This window comes from Dryobates pubescens, chromosome 2 (genome assembly GCF_014839835.1).
Source record: "Dryobates pubescens isolate bDryPub1 chromosome 2, bDryPub1.pri, whole genome shotgun sequence".
In the NCBI taxonomy this organism is placed as follows: domain Eukaryota; kingdom Metazoa; phylum Chordata; class Aves; order Piciformes; family Picidae; genus Dryobates; species Dryobates pubescens.
The window spans coordinates 42,753,209-42,771,890 of record NC_071613.1 but is presented as its reverse complement, the minus strand read 5'-3'; the positions used below and the strand labels follow the sequence as shown (position 1 = coordinate 42,771,890).

The following is an 18,682-nucleotide window of genomic DNA, read 5'->3' as shown; positions in this document are numbered from 1 at the left end:
GACTGGGGTTACATACCCCTGTGCCAGGATAAATACTTTGCTTTTAAAAACAGCCTCAATGGTTCAAGCAAATGCCGTGTGCTGTGAAAGATCAGTGCAAAATGAAGCATAAACAGATGACATTCCTCCAACACCCGCCCCTTCATAAAACCAGTTCTGTTCTTCTCTGTCCTGTGAATGTATCCTGCTGCACAGTTCCTCCAACAAAATTGTCTGGACAAGTAAGAGGAGGACTGCTGAAAACAGGTGATGGGGGTTAACATGAGAACTGAACTGGCTCTTGGCTATGTCTAGGAGAATAACCCTAAGCAGCAGAGCTCAGCACTGGGGCAGGTGCTGAAACCCCCTCCAGTGACAAGGTCAGACCCCTTGACAGAAGGTAAGCAAAGGCACAGATGACTTCAAACAGAAGAGCTGTTCCAAAGCTTCCTGGCTAGCACAAACTCCTTGCCACTGAGGGTCTACCTGGAAGGAGACTGCAGCCTCTGAGTGCTTTTCCAGACAGTGGCCTCATCCATCTGCACATCCTCAGTTTTAAAAATCTTCAGCTTGGACTTAACAGCAGATGGGAACTCGCTTACTTTAAACACATTCACTCTGTCTCATATTAACCCCATGTCTTTTGAAGAGAAAAGCTGTTTTGCATACCTATTAAAAATAGTCATTTTCCCCCCCTCCTTTTAACTTCCATTCAGCATTTAAAATCCTCAGGTCACAGTACTGCAGGAACTTAGACACACTTTATTATAGGCATGAATGATTCATTCAGCTATTAAGATAACATATATGCTCACACTATTATAAGCCCAGCCATGAGCAAACAATAACAAAGCAAAAGCCTTCAAAAACTGGGACGGGTGCTTAGGTACTGAAGCCATGTCAGAGATGCATTCAAAGCCAGGTGGGACCATCAGCTCCTGCTCAAAGCCTCTCTCCTACAACAGAAAGTATAATGGGGAAGGACAAAAGCTGACCCCTCAGGGAACAGCTAAAAAAAGCATCCAAAAACACACAGCAAGCTCTGGCAAGAAGTTTGCATTTGCCATCACTTAAATTAACAGCAAAGGAATCCCCAGGAGGGAAGAAATTTGGACTCTGTCCAACACACAAGTGTGCTGCATGAGGAGCTGTAGGGGGGAAAGAGAACCACACACAAGCACCATGGATTCAGAGGAAGCCAACACACACACACCAGAAGCAATACTGAACCCTTACACAGGGCAGGAGCTTAGAGCTTGGCTGGACTTGACAGTGTCAATGGGTACCAGGAGAGATGTTTATTCCAGGTGACCTCCAATACAAGCGCCACTGTCAATCATCAGTTTTCTGTGAGTCATTGACAGAAAATAAAGGCTTTTACCTGCTAAGAAGCCCAAGTTATTTTAAAGCGATTCAAGAGTTTATGAAAATTGAACTAATGTAAAACATTGCAGTTGGCAATACAATTAATATAACATTGGGAACAGTCCCCTCATTATCTTATCCACAGGGATCGCTATCAGTTCCTATACAATATACAGGTCATGCTGACTCCCAGAAGATGACTCAAATGCCCAGTCAGCATCCGTTTGGATTATGACAGAAAGGATAGCTACTCTGTTCTTCCATAATGGCCTACAGGGTTATGATGCATTCTGGAACATGTCATTCTAAAACACCTAAACAGATGTATTTTTCTCCACAAAACTCATTACTAAGTTAAGAAGTAATTCAGTCATGTAAATTTAACTTAAACCAGTAAATCTAATAACATCTTTCTGAAAGCTATAAAATGTTCAGACCTTAATCCTTTTAATTCACTGCTTATCCTCTTGGCACCTGGAATATTTTTATTCTAGTCACTTTTACCATAATAAAAAGTTAATAAAGGAACACAAATTGTTCAGTGGGTTGCAGAACTAATGAAGACTGTTTTCCTGCAGGCTTGGTGTCTTACATCCCTTCTTTCCCTCACAGTATTTAACTGCAGCCGCCAGCAGGTTGCCTGGAAGCCTGTCTCTTTGGGACTCCTTAATGTCCCTTAACTACACATGAGCCAAGAGGCCACACATGCTGTGGCTAGCTGTGAGCTGATTGTGGTTTTGCACTTGCCCACAGGTCTAGCAGAAAAGAGAGCTGGCGATTTCACATTCCAGCCTTCTCATCTATAGGACGCTGGGTGTTCTACTGAAGATCAATGAATTTAAGGCAAAGATCTGCCCCCCAAAAACACAGACTGCAAAATGTCTGTGAACTTGCCACATAATAATGCAATAATTCTTCTGCCTAACATAACCCATATAGGCATCACTCCCAAACAGAGCACGGCTGGTACATGTTCCACAAACACGTCCCTGAAAGATAAGGCGGTCTTTGCAAACCACAGAAAAGGCTCAGAGAAGGAAAGGGCAAGGAAAGCATTGTTTTCTGAGAAGCCCTGTGGGAAACAACCAAACTTACAGCCAGCCCAGCTCTTTTATAAATCAAGGTGATCAGGTTCCGGCAGCTTCTCATATGCCACCAACATTAGAAATGAGTATCTGTCACAACAATGCAAGTTCCAAACCTGGTGGACATTTCCTGTTTACAGCAGTTATCTTGGAACAGCCCCTGCATACTTGTACACAGACAAGGCATGCTGCAGAACATGGGCTGCAGGCTAAGAAGTCATTCTACTCTAGCACAATCTCTGGATGGTTGCAGAGCATAGTAGTTCCATATCTAGTACAGTTAGGTCACATGAGGGAGAAAGAATGGAATGGAATGGAACGGAATGGAATAGACCAGACCAGGTTGGAAGATCATTGTGTGCAACCTATCATCCAACCCACCTAATCAACTAAACCATGCAACCAATAGCGCACGTTAGGCTGGAAGAAAGTCTTCTTGGTTGCATTTGATCTCATAATGCAGTCATCACTTACTAGCTCTATGCTATGAACTTGCATTACAAAAAGCAGTCATATTTCCTTGATGAGAGTGACAGAGCTGGAACATTTTTCAGTATTTCCAAAGGACTAAGTCAAACTACCTTCTTGTGCATGCCTATGTTGTGAAAATACCTGGTAACCCATTCCTCCACCTCTTGAAATACGTTAGGTGCTGATTCAGAGCTTCACACCTTTGGTGTTGCAAACATGCTCTAAATGGCCCTATGTCACACCCTCACCCATGGCAGCCCAGGGCAACAGAGAGAAGGTGGCAACCTGCAGCACTGCACCTTGGAGCCTCTTCAGGAAGCAGAAATGTTTGGGAAACTGCACCTAAAAAGCATCCTGCCAGATGATAAAGATGGCTTAGTGTTAACAGCAGCTGTACTGACATCTCATCCAACTCTGCTGCCAGGTGTTGGACCCATAGTAGACTTTTCTGGCCTGACTCCTCACCTCAAAGTCATGTCTTTGAGGACTCTGGGCTCCTGGGTATTGTACCCTCCACCTTCCTCCAGTGTCTCCCGAGGGTGGCAGCACATGGGAATAATTTCTTGAGATTCCCCTGGTTACACTAAAAGAGTCAGAGGCTAAAATAGTTCCTTAACTACATCTGGCTCAAATTCTCCCCTAACATGTGAAAAGCACTAGCCTAAGCTAAGCAGTTTTAGAGTCTTGCTACAACTAACACAACTGATTCCTAAACTGGAGGGGAAGGGGGGGAATCACTTAAAAATTAACAAGCTGGTTTGCAAGTAGAAGGCATCATTCCTCCTGCTTTCTCATGGCTTTCTCCTTTTAACTTTGATCCACATGGTCCCCCCCATCTAGCTCAATCTCCAGCCACGTAGCACTGTTTTCCAGCAGTCTCACTAGCAGGAAATGAGGATCTTCCTTCCCACAGACACAAGCTATGTATTTTAGCTGGGCAGTACACAGAACTTGGCTCTCCCTTAGGCTGATGGTCCTAGCATGAGCACTTGCCATGTCCCAACAATTTTTCTACCCTGACAACACAGCTGGTTGCTGAGCCTGGTTCAAGCATTGCAGTGCCTAATAAACAGGAGGAACTGGTAAGGAAGGAAGTCCCAGTCATAGCAGGACTTGGTGGACAAAGCTTGGTGGAAATCCTGCACTTGCATGGGATGGTGATAAGTTTTTTCTGAACACTGAAGACCTTATTCAAGCACCAAACTCACAATTACAACTGAATGAGAAATATAAACTTTCTATTATTGTCTGGTTTTCATAGTAAAACAATAAATCATTCATTTCTACTGAAGGGAGAACTCCAAGACAGGTTAGGACCCTGCCTTTCTGCATGGATTCAAATCTAGAGGCTTTTGAGTAGAATAAGTATGCAGACCCATCTAGTTTCCAGTATGGCAAATACAGTTGCAAACTGGGATATCATTTGGCACACTGAGCACCTAAGAGGTCCCAGGCTGGTGGGAGCACCATCTACAATTGCAAGATACAGCTGGATGCAAGCACTTGCATAAATCCTACTCACAGCAGTGTTTAAAAAGAAGAAAGATTTAAAAATAAACAAAAGAACCCCGAGGAATACAGATGAAGTACAATACATTTTCAGCAGAGATCTAGAACATACCTACAGCTAGCACACATAGATATGCATGTGTGATTCCTTGTACCCCCTGCTCTAGTCTTCCCAGCCCTCATCATCTATCCTTTAACATAAATCCCTAATGTTTTCTGGCTTATCAGAGATATGACCTAAAGTCCTACCATCAGACCAACTCAAAGGTCCTTTGCTGAAGAAACTGAAGCCGTAGGGTTTCCCAAACCATGGAATTTTTTGGTGAGGCAAGCTTAATAAACTTGTTGAGCAAAAGCACTGGCTGCCTCCAGCCCCTGCTGAAATGAGGAGCAGACCTCCTGTGGAAGACAGCCCCAGGGAGCATTTCTAACATGAAACAGCCTTTGCCAACCATGGCAGTCACAGCAGTGGGCTGCCATTGCCACCTCCTCTTCTGCCACAGTCATCCTGTCACCACAGATGAGGAAGAGGTGCAGTATCCCATGGCTGAACTGCTGGAGTGACACCCAGACTCTGATCTCTTGTACATACACAATTTGGCCATCAGTGGGAAGGTTCTGCAATGTTGTAGGCTGAGGGGAGAGGCACGGTCAGGGTTTCAAAGAATATTTTAAAAGTAAATCCCCTGGGACCTGCTCTCTCCAGAGAAGGGACCCAAGAGATCTGAATTAATCTGCCTGTTTGCTTTCAGTTTACTTCTTGTGACCTCACAGAAAACCACTTAACTTTGTAGGCAATAGCATTTTCAATTCATACTATTCACACTATGCTCTAATCTAGTTTGCATGTCCAGTCCTGTCATTAGCTGGAGGAAACATTAATCCAAGACAGTAGAAAAGAAGAAGTAAAAAAAATGTTTCTGGAAACACAATGATTCTAACAGCAAACATTTGTTATCTAGAGCCACAGCCAAGTTAAACTGAAACATATTATATTCCATGGAAAAAAAAAAGAAAAAAGAAGTTTTAAGCATATGTTAAGTCATTTGTGAGCTCCTTGATCCTAACACACAACATAAGCTGCAATATTGGTGTCAAAAGTGCCTGATTTAAAGCATGAGAGGCAGAGTTACATGAAGTCAAGTTAAAATCACTTCTGCAAGTTCACAGACAGAGACCTTTGAGTGGAGTGACAGGTAGAGGGGAACACGTCCCACGGTCTGCATGGGAGGGGAGGAAGAGGTAAATTTATTTCATTAGAAGTTTTTTCTGTGAGATTGGCTAGTTGAGAAGATGCTATAGCTGGGGGAAGGACTGAGACAGTTAAAGAATAACACATGGTATGCTTTCAAAACATACAGCAACATGTGACATTCGTCTGCAAGTCTGGCGCTGAGGAGCCTGTGGTCTGGCAGCAGCGAGAATTTCTGCTTTTCATTTCTTAAGTCGTCGCAGGCATTTGAACTAAACCCCCCACCTAACAATCTGAAGAGAAGAACGTAAAATCAGATTTGACATACCATACTCTCAGTCAGCCATTGTTCTCAGTGGATTTTTATCCTCCAACTCAATTCCCACATCATTAAAGTGATGCTGTCTCTTTAAAACACAACGCGGTGCAGTGCCAAAGCCTGCAATAAGAATCACTGGCACCAAAACAGTCAAAGCACAGAGCTTAATTCTCTACTTAATAAGACAATTAAAGAAGAGTATTTGGATACAGCAATCTGCAAGTACCAACACAGTGCACTGATGTCTCCAAAGGCATGTTGATCTGAAGGCTTTATCAGAAAGCATCTGTCGCAACCAGATGCCATCAACACCTGAGAAAAGTGGGAAATAATGTGGGTTAATGTGACTGCAATACACACAAAGGTTTGCACTGCCCACGTCCATTTGTGAACATTTTAGAGGGTGCACGGTAAAATGCCCTGAGGCAAATATGAATGTATGTAAAAATAAACTACAATATACTTACACGGATGCCTTTGTGAAAAAAAAAATAATAATCATCTTGTGGAAATAACCCACATTACAATGGAATTAAAAGAGCTGTGAATGTGGGATCTTCAATGCCATAATCATGTGAAGGCTTACAGAAAGGCTGTCTTTAAACACTGTGCTTTGACAGATGCCTTAATATACACGGATGAATCAAGGTACGCAAACACAGGCACTGATGATTGCTCATATGGAGTCTCTTGACCATATCTGCCTCTAAGTTTCCAATCAAATAATTCCCAGAAGTCATCTCCTAGCAGGCTTCATCCTGTAGAGCTGAACCAAAGCTAGAGAAAAAGATAATGGCAGCAATATATGAACTAATTAGTCATTTGATTAGCTGGCAAGAAGACCAAGTGCTGCAGTTGTGTGACCTAAAAATGCCACCGATGACCGTAAAACTCCATCTCAAGGGTGTCCAGAAATCTGTGACCTCCAGGGAGAGAGGCAGAAACAGGTGATACCTGAACTCCATTAGCTCATGTGAGATGTTGAAATAGCATAGATGTTAAGTCAAGGAGAGGTGTGACATTTGAAGCAAGCAGCCAGCAAAAGAGCACCTGCAGCACTGCACTTTGTTTGAACTGCTGCACCAATGGTTCCTGGTCCAGCCTACACAGGAGGTTTGTAATTTAGTACACCCAGAAGGCACGCCATTTGGCATGCAAGGAGCATAGACCTCATCCTAGCAACTAACAACATGAGAGGGGGGAAAAAAAATACAACAAAAACCCAACTGCTCTCAGTTCATTACAAGGCTAACATCCAGCCAGCCCCAGCATGGCAGCCCCTCAGCTGCACCATGCCAGAAGAGTGCAGACAAGGAAAGGATGGAAAAGCCACTTTGAAGAGGACATCCTGAGTGGTTGCCTTCTTCACCTTCCCTGCACATCTGCTGGTAAACCCCAAGAACATGCTTGGTTATTCCACAGGCAGCAACAGTAGGAGGGAACTGGGGTAAAGACAGGAGGTTCCATTATGCTGCAAAGTGTCATCTTCAACAGCAAAGGAAGAAGACATCAAAATGATCATGGCTCGGGGTCCCAAGTTATTTTATGTGCCCTTCCTTCAGCCTGACTGTGGAAGCACATTGTTGTCTAACTACACCAAACACATTAAAAACATCAAGCCTAATCTGAGGCAATGGGTCCCCGGCAAACCATCAGGCAGAGCGGAGATACCCAAGGTGACCTGAAATGTTTCAGCCAGAAAGGGCAGCAAAGAGCTCACTGTCAGTGAGTTCCCCCCACCAAGCAAGCTTTGCTCATCTCCCACCTTCAACAGCTTGGATGGTGTCTAGCTCTTGGGTATCTCTACCCTGAAAAGAGATTAAAGGAAATTAATGCCTTGGCAATGATCCCCATGCCATCTGCACTGCTGGAAATGCCCTCTGGAAAGCAAAGGAGGATCCCTCACCTTGCATGCTCCTGGGAGAATGGTGCAACCTCCAGCGGCTGCCAGCACTGCCCTGTTTCATCCCGGTCCCCATGATGCAGATCTGGACCTGCCTTTTGCCGCCCACCTCCCCCTGTGTGCTTTGTCCCAGAGGGATGAACTCACTTACAGCACCAGTGAATTTCTCAGAATAAGTCTAACAATTCATTTATATTTTAGCAAGCCCTGCCAGAGGCCTTGGAGGAAAACACAGAGGTAGGAACATTTTCTCAAATAAAAACCAGAGATTAAGAGTGCTGCAGCAGGGTCAGTTGTTAGGTGCAGGCTTTGCTGAAACAGTATGTGCAGTGTTTTTCCTTTCAGTCCCTTTTCTTTAAAAGAAGGGGAGGGGAAGAAAGGGGGGGACCCCAACAACACAGCCCATTAAATCAAGGGCAAAAAACTTAGCCATGGGCACGGTTGGGTAACATACGTACTACGCTCAGCTCTGTATTGCCTTACAGTTCTGAGAAAGGAAGAGCAAAGTTTGGGATACATTTACTGCATTTTACAGAGGAATTTACAATTTCCAAATCTGGCTTACTGTGAATTGGAACAAAATCTCCAAATGCTGAAATACTTCACAAATTTGAAACAATCACTTGGAACCCACTGGAGAATCAATTGTATTGCTACTCTATTTCCTACAATGGAATGATATTTTAAAATTCTAAATAGAAACTTATTTCAACACAAAACCTGTAAAATAGTTATTTTTTAACACTGTCAGAAAAACCCCTCTTCTTGTTTTGTTTTTTTTTCTGTAACTGTTGGACAAAACTGATGTGAATTTGCAAGAAGGTTTAGTGTTGATGATGCCAGATATTGGAATATGACTCCATCAACGAGCCCTAGTCAGGAAATACCAAAGCTGTGGTTGCCAAAGCAACATAATTAACTTGACCACGGTACATACACTGTGCACCACTTCCCAAATGGTCCTTTAACACCCAGCTAAACCCTTGGCTTGAATGGCACATCGGGATGAATTTCTCCTCTGAGTTCTTCAAGAACACACACACCAAAAGACAAAGCTGTCAACATTACTAAAAGCCAAGTACCACTCTGCTCCCTGGTCAACAGTCTCCTAGGCTTGAAGAGGTCAAGGACCAACCTCTTGAGCCTACTCCCATGAGTAATGGCTGTGGCAATCATGCAAACACATGGTCCTGTTGCATAGAGCAGATGTATTTTGTAAAGCTTCACTTTTCACTCATCTGCATTACCAAATTACTTACTACATGGGCAGAGAGGCCCTGATCTTGATGCTAAATCTTTGACCCTGGGGCCACAAATTTCAAAACTTGAATACCATGTCACTAACTCAATATGTACAGTGTATCAAAAATAAGCTTCTATCTGCTCATTTAAAGGGGAAAAAAAATGGAAAGAAAAAGTATGGAAAATAAATTGAGTGATGGGCTTTCAGCCTGTCATCAGACCACAGTGACCTCAATTTTTTGAGAAATAAAGCCAAAATCTATTCTTATCTTCAGAGATTCCAAGATGTATTTATGTGTCAAACTTTCTCCCCCTTGTCCTTAGCCTTTGGGAAGCACACTAAAAATTATATCAAAGCTTGAAAACCCTGCGATCACATCCGCATTCACCTCTGACCCAGGATGCCTATAGCTCTCACCAGCTCCTTGGCTCATCCTCACTGCATGGTGAAGACAGCAGATCTGTGAGCAGTTCACAGTGAGCTGCTCAAGATGAAATAAAGGCCACTTTGCATAGCAAAATTACGTCACCCTGCTCCATTTTTAAAGGCCAAAAAACTTAACTCTGGCAGTTTTCTGCTTCTTTATATCCTTGAAGGCTGTTTTACCTGCATCTTCCTCTCCTTACATGCAAATGTTTGATTATTCTCTTTGAAATCTCTCTGTAACATCTACAGGAATAAGACGCTGAATGCAAACACTGATTGATTCTTTCTTAGCCATCAAATGTGCTTACACAGCAACTGCACACAGCAAATGCACACAAATCTCACATTTCACGTTTAAAAATATGAACATGCTGTGGTGTGTTTTTTTTACTCAAACATAATGAATGAGCTTAAATATTAGAACTTGAAATTATTAAGTAAATCACAGCACCTGTAAAGCTTCTATTTGCATAGCATTAATTCATGGTGGCATGTAAAACAAATTCATCATTCTCCCTATATTGTAGTCTGATTTATGTTGGAATTGGAAAAAATAAAAATCATGAGCACAAAATTATGCTGACAAGATGTACGTGCTCTTCGAAGTCCAAGATGGTTTGTTTTTTTCCAAAGCATCAAAACACCTAAATTATGGGAAAGAGGGCTGGGAGAAAGCATCTTTAAAAATGAGTAACACACTAGCGTCACACATACACACTCTCCAGTTATTAATGTCAAGCATGGTGAAGATACTCTAGAAAATCATTACCATTCATAGCTACTAACAGCCATTAAATTTCAATCAATTCAACTTAACACAAGTGTACTTCAGCAGCCCTTACAGTTCCTTACAGAGGTGGCTCAGAGAGTCCTGTCTGACTTATTGCATTGTCCACTGCACAAAGAGGCATTGCTGAGCATTGCTCTGAAAAGAAGCTATCTTGGTGTCGGGAACTGATGCTCTTTTAACACTGGTGCAATCAAAAGACATCACTTTTGAAGGAGGTGTGAACAAAGGGGTTCCAACAGGACTTCACAGGTCTTTATGGAGGGAAGGGGCATTCTGATTTTTAGCTAGGGATGCCACTTTCCAAGCCGAAAGAAAAAAAATTGCTAAGATGTTTTCAAAGAATTTCAGTAACAGAATCAAGCTGTTTAACACAGTGCTAGACACGTTCTGGGTGATCTTCTTGTACTAAGAAAATACAATCACTAAATACATGGACATTTAAAGAAAAAAACAACAAACAATCTAACTTCCAGAGAATGGGTACTTAAAGCTTCCAGTGCTGGGAAAAAAGCCACAGTGGTGTGATATTACAACATCACCTGCTCATCTGAACTCCATTTGTAACACTGGAAGTGTTCCCACTGCTACTGCAGAAATAAAGCTGTGCAGCTGACCACCCCTTGCAGATCCTGGGGAGGACCAGCCGGTCCCCTGCCAAGGGTGTTTGGTACATCACAGCACAGGTGAGGGACTGTGACTGCAGGCTGCTTGTCACTGAGGCGCTGGACACACGCTGGCTTCTGCTGAGCAGTGGAGCAACGCAGAGAAGGCATGTTCATTATTTTCATGTGAATGAATTACCTACAGTAAAATCCCACATTTCACAGAGGATAGAAGACTTTATTACTTTGTTTTGTTTTCCCTCCACAGAGGAGTCCAGGTTTCCCCAGAAGGATTCCTTCTGCTGGACACAAAGTTCTTTCTCTAGATTTAGAGGCAGTTCAAGATGCAAGTGTGTATTCCTACAGAACATAGAGTCACCCATTGCACAGAAAAAAAGATGCAGTCACAGATGGGCCATCGCTGTAGGTGATATTACAATCTCAAGCATGGATGCCCTTCTGTGGCTTTTAGCTCATCCCTCAGAGGCATCAGCATTGATGGTACCAGTCATTATGACAGTATTTGGGACTATTCTACAGGACAATGTGGTTTTCCTTCCCCTGGGATTTACACCTTGGCATTTAAACACAGAGTAGCAGTGAAGTTACTTGGAATCAAGAAATTTTTCCGGCTGATACATCCTCCATTTTAACTTATTTCCTTGCGCTCACAAGCTGCATTAAATGAAATTAAATTAATGTTAAAAGGGTCCTTTATTGAAAAATCTTCCAGTGACAGGATCAGAAAGTGCCAGAGTTCAAGTAAATGGTTCCATGGAAAATGTTAGCAAAGCTTAATCATACTAGAAGCCACATTTAATTACAGCTTTTTAAGTCCATCTGGGAAAAAAGAAGAGACTTAAATATGTCACCTGAGATGATCTAGATACTGAAACTATTTGTAAGTTAACAAAAGCATTTGCATCACAAAGCGCTCTGGGGCAGCACCACGGCAAAGCAGATGTGTAATGAACAAGGATCATAGCACCAAAACAATCAGGACTGTAAATAATTACTGCTAATCTGCAATCATTTAAATTTGGGTTTAATTGCTAGGTAGCAAATACATTTCATTCTTGAAGAGGTAAATGCTCTGCGGAATACACACTTTAAGGTATTGAGCGGCAGAAGCACCACAGTCAAGAATATGAATGTCAGGAGGGCAGAGAAGAAGAGACAAGCAGCAGGGTTGGATCTACCGTGAGATCACAACATTAAACAAACTTTTTCCTTGGAAAAGAATTAACAGTGCAGCCATCCCCACTGTATGTACTGTAAGTCCTGCAGGAATGACACAATGACACACATGGGAGGCAGAAGAGTAGTCACTATAGAATAAAATTCAATCTAGTGCTAATGAATAAAAAGTTCCTTTTATTTCTCTGTTGTTTTTGGTTCATTAAATTTTCCACAGATTTGCAGAGAAGAAAACGTGATCAATAAACCTTGACAAAACTGAACATGTGAAAAAGGCGAGAGAAAGGCACAGGAAGATAAAAGTGATATCCCGATCACAGATTTCAGAGGCAGATGACCAGAGCTTTGGGCTGCTGAATAATCTGAATAGACCATCATTTCTTTACAGCCTTTTTACTTTCTTTCCCCTGACTGTTGGAACTCTTCATTCAATACAATAGTAAATGCACTAAAACTTTTTTTCTTATGCTAATGGTTGAAATCAGGCGCTCACAGTTAAAACACACTTCCCACCAACTTGTTTTCTTTTTAAAAAAATAAAATAAAATTAACCTATTCAAGTTAAACTAAAACGTCAAAGAGAGCTTAAGGCTTACTCTCACCATTCCTCAAAATTAATGGTTTTCTCCCCAGCAGATACAAAATAGAAAAGACTTGAATAAGGATAAAGCTGCTAAACTCTTTTCATATGAAAAAGAACACTTAGAAAGTAAAAAGAAATGTAAAAAGAAATACATCCAGTACAAAGATCCTGGTACCTACAGTTCTAATTTGCATTGTTTCCTCTTGGAATATTTACAGTTGCATGAAGGTGACAGCCAATTGCAAATAATTGTGAAATGATGAGAAAAGATTCACCAGTGACTCATGACAGTACCAGAAATGCCCCCAGTCATTGCAACAGGGGCCCAAATGAGACCAATTTCAAACATTTTATATTTTAAACATCCACTTCCAGGCACCAAGGCCTATTTTTCAGTGGTACTGAATACTCACAAATCCTAAACAATTTTTACAGCTCCGAACTACTTTTGAATTACAGGACAACAACTGTTCCCTTCGTGCTGCACATTTCATCTTTTGTGTGTCTGATTTTGTTTAGTTTACAATAAACTAAAGAGTGTGTGGTTTTACAGTAGATGAGCATGAATGAAGCCAAGTTCTGTGGCCTCTCCTGGACTACACGTATCTACCATGTATTCACACACCCCATCCCCCGGAACTGGTCTGCAGAAAATTACCCCTGATTACCCCATATTTCCATTCCAGTCATTTGTTCACAAGGAAAACCTTGGTGCCTCTGCAACTATCAAGACTACTGCGCAGGATCCAATGCTCATTACTTGCACACCCAACAGCAGTTAATTTCTAGAAGATGCATCTGGGATCTGCTGTGTACATGACTCATGAGTCGAGAATTGTACACATGCATGCATACATGTGTGTACCCATATGCAGGGATGCGCAGGCACACAAGTTGTATTTACTTTTCTACACAACATCTTCTTGGCCTCGTTCATACTAGAATTCATTCTTTGCCATTTCACTTAGTGGTGTTTCAATTAATTCCCAAATACCTCCTGTTGTTTTGGCTTTCTTTAAAAAGGCCCTGGGAACAGAACTGAAGCAAACCCTAAATACCACTCAATGCTTTGTGGCAAGTTGTCCAAATGCGCAACTGTTTAAAATATTTACCTAGGTACATAGCAGGGTTTGTGCAGCTCTCGAACAATGCCCTGGAATCTTTCCCATCACTAAAAAAGCAGACAAAAAGCAGAGACTGCTTAACCTCAATGCCTCAGCAGCAAGTAAGAAGTGCAAATATCACATTTCTATAAAGCCCTGGAAGCTTCACAGAAATGGAGTGGCAACTAATTAGTTTGATGCTATAGTCACATCTAATGTCCCTAAGTAGCTTCTTTGAAAAAACTCGCGGCCTTGAAATCCTTGGCCAGATTATTAAGTGGAGGCTTTGTGATGGGGCAATAGATAGGTGTTTGCTGCACAAATACATACAGATTTTGGTGACCGCTTACTGACTCCGCTGCCTCCACTAATCTGCACTGGAAACTTCAGTATGAACAGAGCACTTCTGAGAGTACAAAAGCATGTAGTATCTGTGTACCTTTCAGACTACAGGGCAAACAACTGGCTTACAGTATGCCACCAAAACCAGGGGAAGCAGTTAACCAAGTGCTCTCTGTACTTAGAAGAAAAGAATGGGGTTAATGCTATTGATATTAGATTAGATGCTCTACCATATTCTTAGACACACACACAAAAAAAAAAGGGGGGGGGGGGGGAGGGGGTAGAGGACTGGAAAACTCATTAGAAAAACTCAAACTCTCTAAAAAGAAATAAAGTATCAGGATCATGAAAAAGATCTTTTCAAGTTATACAATGCTGTAGTGCTCATTTAACTCTTCCTCCACACAGATGACCACATAGCTCCAGACCCTGTACAGCTTTTACACAAATGTGCCACTGAAGAGGAACTTGTGGTATAAATCAATAAGATCACTAGAATCACAGAAACCATACTCAAAAGTTATTCATTGCCATAAAAGTTTAAAATGGCTTTCAAAATAATGCATGTAACACTGGTCCTTACATATACACCACAACAAGGCTGTCTTTTCTACATGTGACTTCAGTGCTCAGTGTGATGTTAAGGAATGCAGACTGCTGTGTATTGTCTATCTGAGGTCAAGTTATGTTTTCTTTTATACAAGGATAAACTGGAGCAGCTTCAGTTATATTACACTAGATTTATATTGGCATATACATCTTGTTCAGATTCTTCTATGGCTCTAATTTTTCACAAGATGAATGACCTCACACCAACAGTATTTGTCCATCTGTATACATCCCCTTTGACACACTGGAAAAAAAAGACATTGAAAGGAAGTTGGAAACAGTCCTTGAGATCTGCTTTTCTTTGAGGAACAGCAGTTGCATTTCTGGGCACTTCAAAGTCTCATACTTTAAGCAATAACAACATTCGAGATCAAGTGAATCTTACCTCACCTTGCTTTAAAGATTAGCTGTTTCACAAACATACAGCAGAGGCTTGGATATACACATACCCGCAGATTAACAGTACATCTTCAGTGGATCAGGCACTTTTCAGTGCTACAGATAGGTCATGTTTTCAATCAAATGACAAATTTCCAAGAGTTGTTTACAGTGGAAAAGCCATAATGAATTTCATTCACTTCTTAAAAGTTGTCAGTTTTGCAATAACATTCAATATGACATTTTTATTGCAATTCAAAGTCTGACAGGTGTCAACATTTCCTCAAGTTCCAGCCAAAATACAAATTACCATATCCACCCATCAAAAAAGTTGAACCAAACCAATTCACTAACTGTAGTTGCTGCATGCAGCAATTACCATGCATTTCAAACATCCCAGGACCATAGACAATTATTTATCAGGCTACTTTTTTCCAGGTGAATGTAGTCTCTTTTCAAGTGAAGTGAATTGAGTTTAGAGCTACAAAAGCCCCAAACTTTTTTTTCTTTTTTTAACTTTTTTTTTTTTCTTTTTAAAGCAAGGTAGCTAGAACAAACAGATCAAATCAGCAAGCCTTAGAACAAATCAGTCTATTCCACTTCTGTATATTTTGAATTTCATGGCTTATTTACTTTACTTTTCTGGCACCAACTCCACAGAGCATGCCAATACAGTATTTGTTTAAATGCTGCTTTATGCAGCACGCTAGTCAAACGTTTGCTTTCAAACTCTTGTACATCCCAAAAGCCTCGGTTGCAAAAAAACCAAAACAAAATTAAAAAGTGAAGGGGATTGGCAGGGGGTGGACAAAGTTTTACAACAAGTCCCTTTATCAGTGGTTGTAAAAATATAAACACGATACGCCAATAAAATGCTAATTTATACGGGCAGAAAGGCGGGTAGACGGGTTTCCAGCACCGCAGCTGGAGGACACACCGGGGCATCTATAGACAGGCACAAGTTTCGCCGCATCAGTTCCCGTGACCCCGCGCCTGGGCAGCTGCTCCCCCCCACCCCCGAAATATACCGGGAGGCCATGCCGGGCCCCGGCCCCGGCTCACCCAGGACAGCTGGTCCCGGCCCCGCGGAGGGGGCGCGGCTTTGCGCGCACCACCACCGCGCCCGCGCAGATGAGCGGCCCCATCCCGCCAAGTTTTGAAGCCCAAGCTGCAGGTCAGCAAAATAAAAAGAAATCTGTAAAAACCCTATAACCGCCGGAAAATCGGCAGCAAGGACAGCGGTAGGACCGCTGATAAACCACCCTAAGCCCTTGCGCTGGAAAAATCAGGTTTCCCAGGAAATGATGGCAATCGCTTGAGGCAGAAAAGGCATCTAGATGAGCCTATCTCCCTCCCCTCCTCCTCCTCGATTGTTTTAAAGCCACCGAGTCTGGGGGGAAAACTCTCAACTCTCTAAGTCTTTAATAGGATTGGAGTCCGGGTCTCTCCGAGCCGCTCCTCATCACACAGGGATCAAGTTGCAGCAGAGAATTTTTTAAATTCCTCAGCAAATATACTTGTCGAAAGATTGCCCCTTCCCAGGTGGGGGGGGGGGGGAGAAGGTGGGTAACTTAATTTGAAAAAAAAAAAAAAACCAAAAAAACAAACCAAACTCACTGCTGGCTGTGGGGAGCCCAGCCGTCCTCCAAGACCCGGGGCAAGCCGTCCCCGCAGCGGCTCGGGGTTGGGACTGTCACCGCAGCCCCCGGGAAAAACAATGGCCGTAGAGGCACGGCCCAAAGCCCACTCCTGGCAGAATCTGGGGCGGGGGGAGTCACACACCGGGGACACACACGCGCGACCGCGTCAGCCCCGCTCACCTGCGGGGGGAGGGGAGAACAGGACACGGGACAGGACCCCCCCAAGCACCCGTTGGAGAAGAGCCCCTCGAGAAATTTCTTCCCTCCCTCACCCCACCGAGCACCTCCGACAAAAGCGGGAGAAGGAGAGAAGAGGGGATAAATAAAAAGCACAATAAAAAGACAAAATAAGCATCAACTTTACCCCAAAAGCGAAGCAGCAAGTTTTCAGCAGGCGAACGGTTGCTGCGGAGCAGAGCTGCTCCTCCGGACCCCCATCATAAACTTGGGGGAGGGGGGCGTGGGAGGGACTTTCCCTCCGTCCTTCCCTTTTGTGCCTCTCCCCTCAACTCTGCTCCGCTCCTCGCCAAAAGCTGCCGCGAATGCCGGCGGCGACACCGCGTTCTCCTGGCTGTTGCCGCGGAGCAGCTTCGCGGACGCAGGCGGGGAAGAAGGCAGGGCTGGGGAGGGCCGGGAGCAGTTTCGAGAGGTGCGGGGCGCTGCGGAGCGGCTCCTGCTGCCCATCAGCCCGGGCCGGGACACGGCGTGCACACATACACATAGTTTTATGCGTGTGTATATATGTATACACACGCACGCACACAGGTTGAAGTTCAGCAGCCTGCAGAGAAGACGCTGCAGCGCTTTCAAGCCCTGACACAAGAGGGAAACTGGCTGTAGGGTCTGTTTTCTCTTGCCTCCCCTAACTCCCCCCCCCACGCCTCCCCCCCCCCTCCAGGCCCCGTAGGAAAAAAAAAAAAAAAAAAAGGGGGTGGGGGGGTGGGGGAGTGGGTGTTGGATCAAACCCTTCCCACCCTTTCTGCTCCGCGGGAGCAGCGGTCCGCTCCGGACCCTCTCTCTCTTTCCATCCCGTACCATCCCTTCGCCCTGTCGAACCGCACCATTTCGGGTGTGGGGCTCCCCGGCAGCTGGGTGGGACCCGCTTACCCTCCTCCTCTGGCCTTGCTGTGCCGCTCGGGAACGGTGCCGCCAGCAGCCCCTCCTCAGCCGCTCAGCTGGAGGGCAGCTGCAACAAACACCCCCACACAAAAAAAAGACCTTCGGCGAAAGTAGCCCCCCTCCCTCCCCAAACAACAAAAGTTTGGCCTTGTGCGATTCACTCGCGCTGAGGCGGGGATGGAGCTGGCGAGTGGCTTCCCTCCAACTTTGGTGAGGTTTGCTGGCTTTCCCCCAGAGTTTGCACTACTTTTCAAGCCGCTGCCCCGGCGTGGCTGGAGGCACTAAAGCCCCACGGAGCATCTCGGCAGACCCGCACACTTTAGCAACTTCAACCTTCGAGAGGAACATCCTCCGTAGCTGAAGCGTTCGTAAAAGACGTTCCCCTAAAGGCGGTAACCAGCCTCACCAGAACACGATTATCTATTTTAATCCTCGTGTTTTGGGACCGAGGCTACCAGGAGAGGAAAAAGAATCTCCAAAAAGTGCCCCACTTCTACTCCAAAGGTCTTCGCTTTTGCACTGATCCGGTGCATTAACAGTCATACTAATGAGAAATGCAGCAGTTTTAACTTGGACTTCGCTCAGACAGGGCTTGTTACTTGATTTGTTTTGATTTCTTTGGCTATGGAATTTATCAAAAGTTTAAAATACAACCAGATGCTCCTGAGGAGGGTCATCCTGCTGTACCCATGAGCAAGCTGAAACTCGCCATATCATCAGGGTATCTGACTCCGGCAGGATTATGGCCAGAACCATGGCAACCGCATGCCACATCAGCCCCCAGCTTCACTTTCAGTCCCTTGGGCAGTGTTAACATTTGCCAGCGG

The 18,682-nt window shown here is 43.8% G+C and overlaps 1 protein-coding gene across 3 annotated transcripts in view; it reads right to left on the bottom strand.

The window, feature by feature from the left end:
- GLI2 (GLI family zinc finger 2) overlaps positions 1 to 17,172 on the bottom strand; it is a 193,412-nt gene extending 176,240 nt beyond the window's left edge. For 2 of the 3 annotated variants that reach the window (XM_054176191.1, XM_009911123.2), the window contains exon 1: positions 17,101 to 17,172. The gene's annotated coding sequence lies outside the window, so the exon portion shown is untranslated. Of the gene's footprint in view, positions 1 to 16,713; positions 16,745 to 17,100 lie in introns of those variants that run through there. The other variant, XM_054176201.1, reaches the window with a different exon arrangement.
- Between the last annotated feature and the right edge of the window lie 1,510 nt (positions 17,173 to 18,682).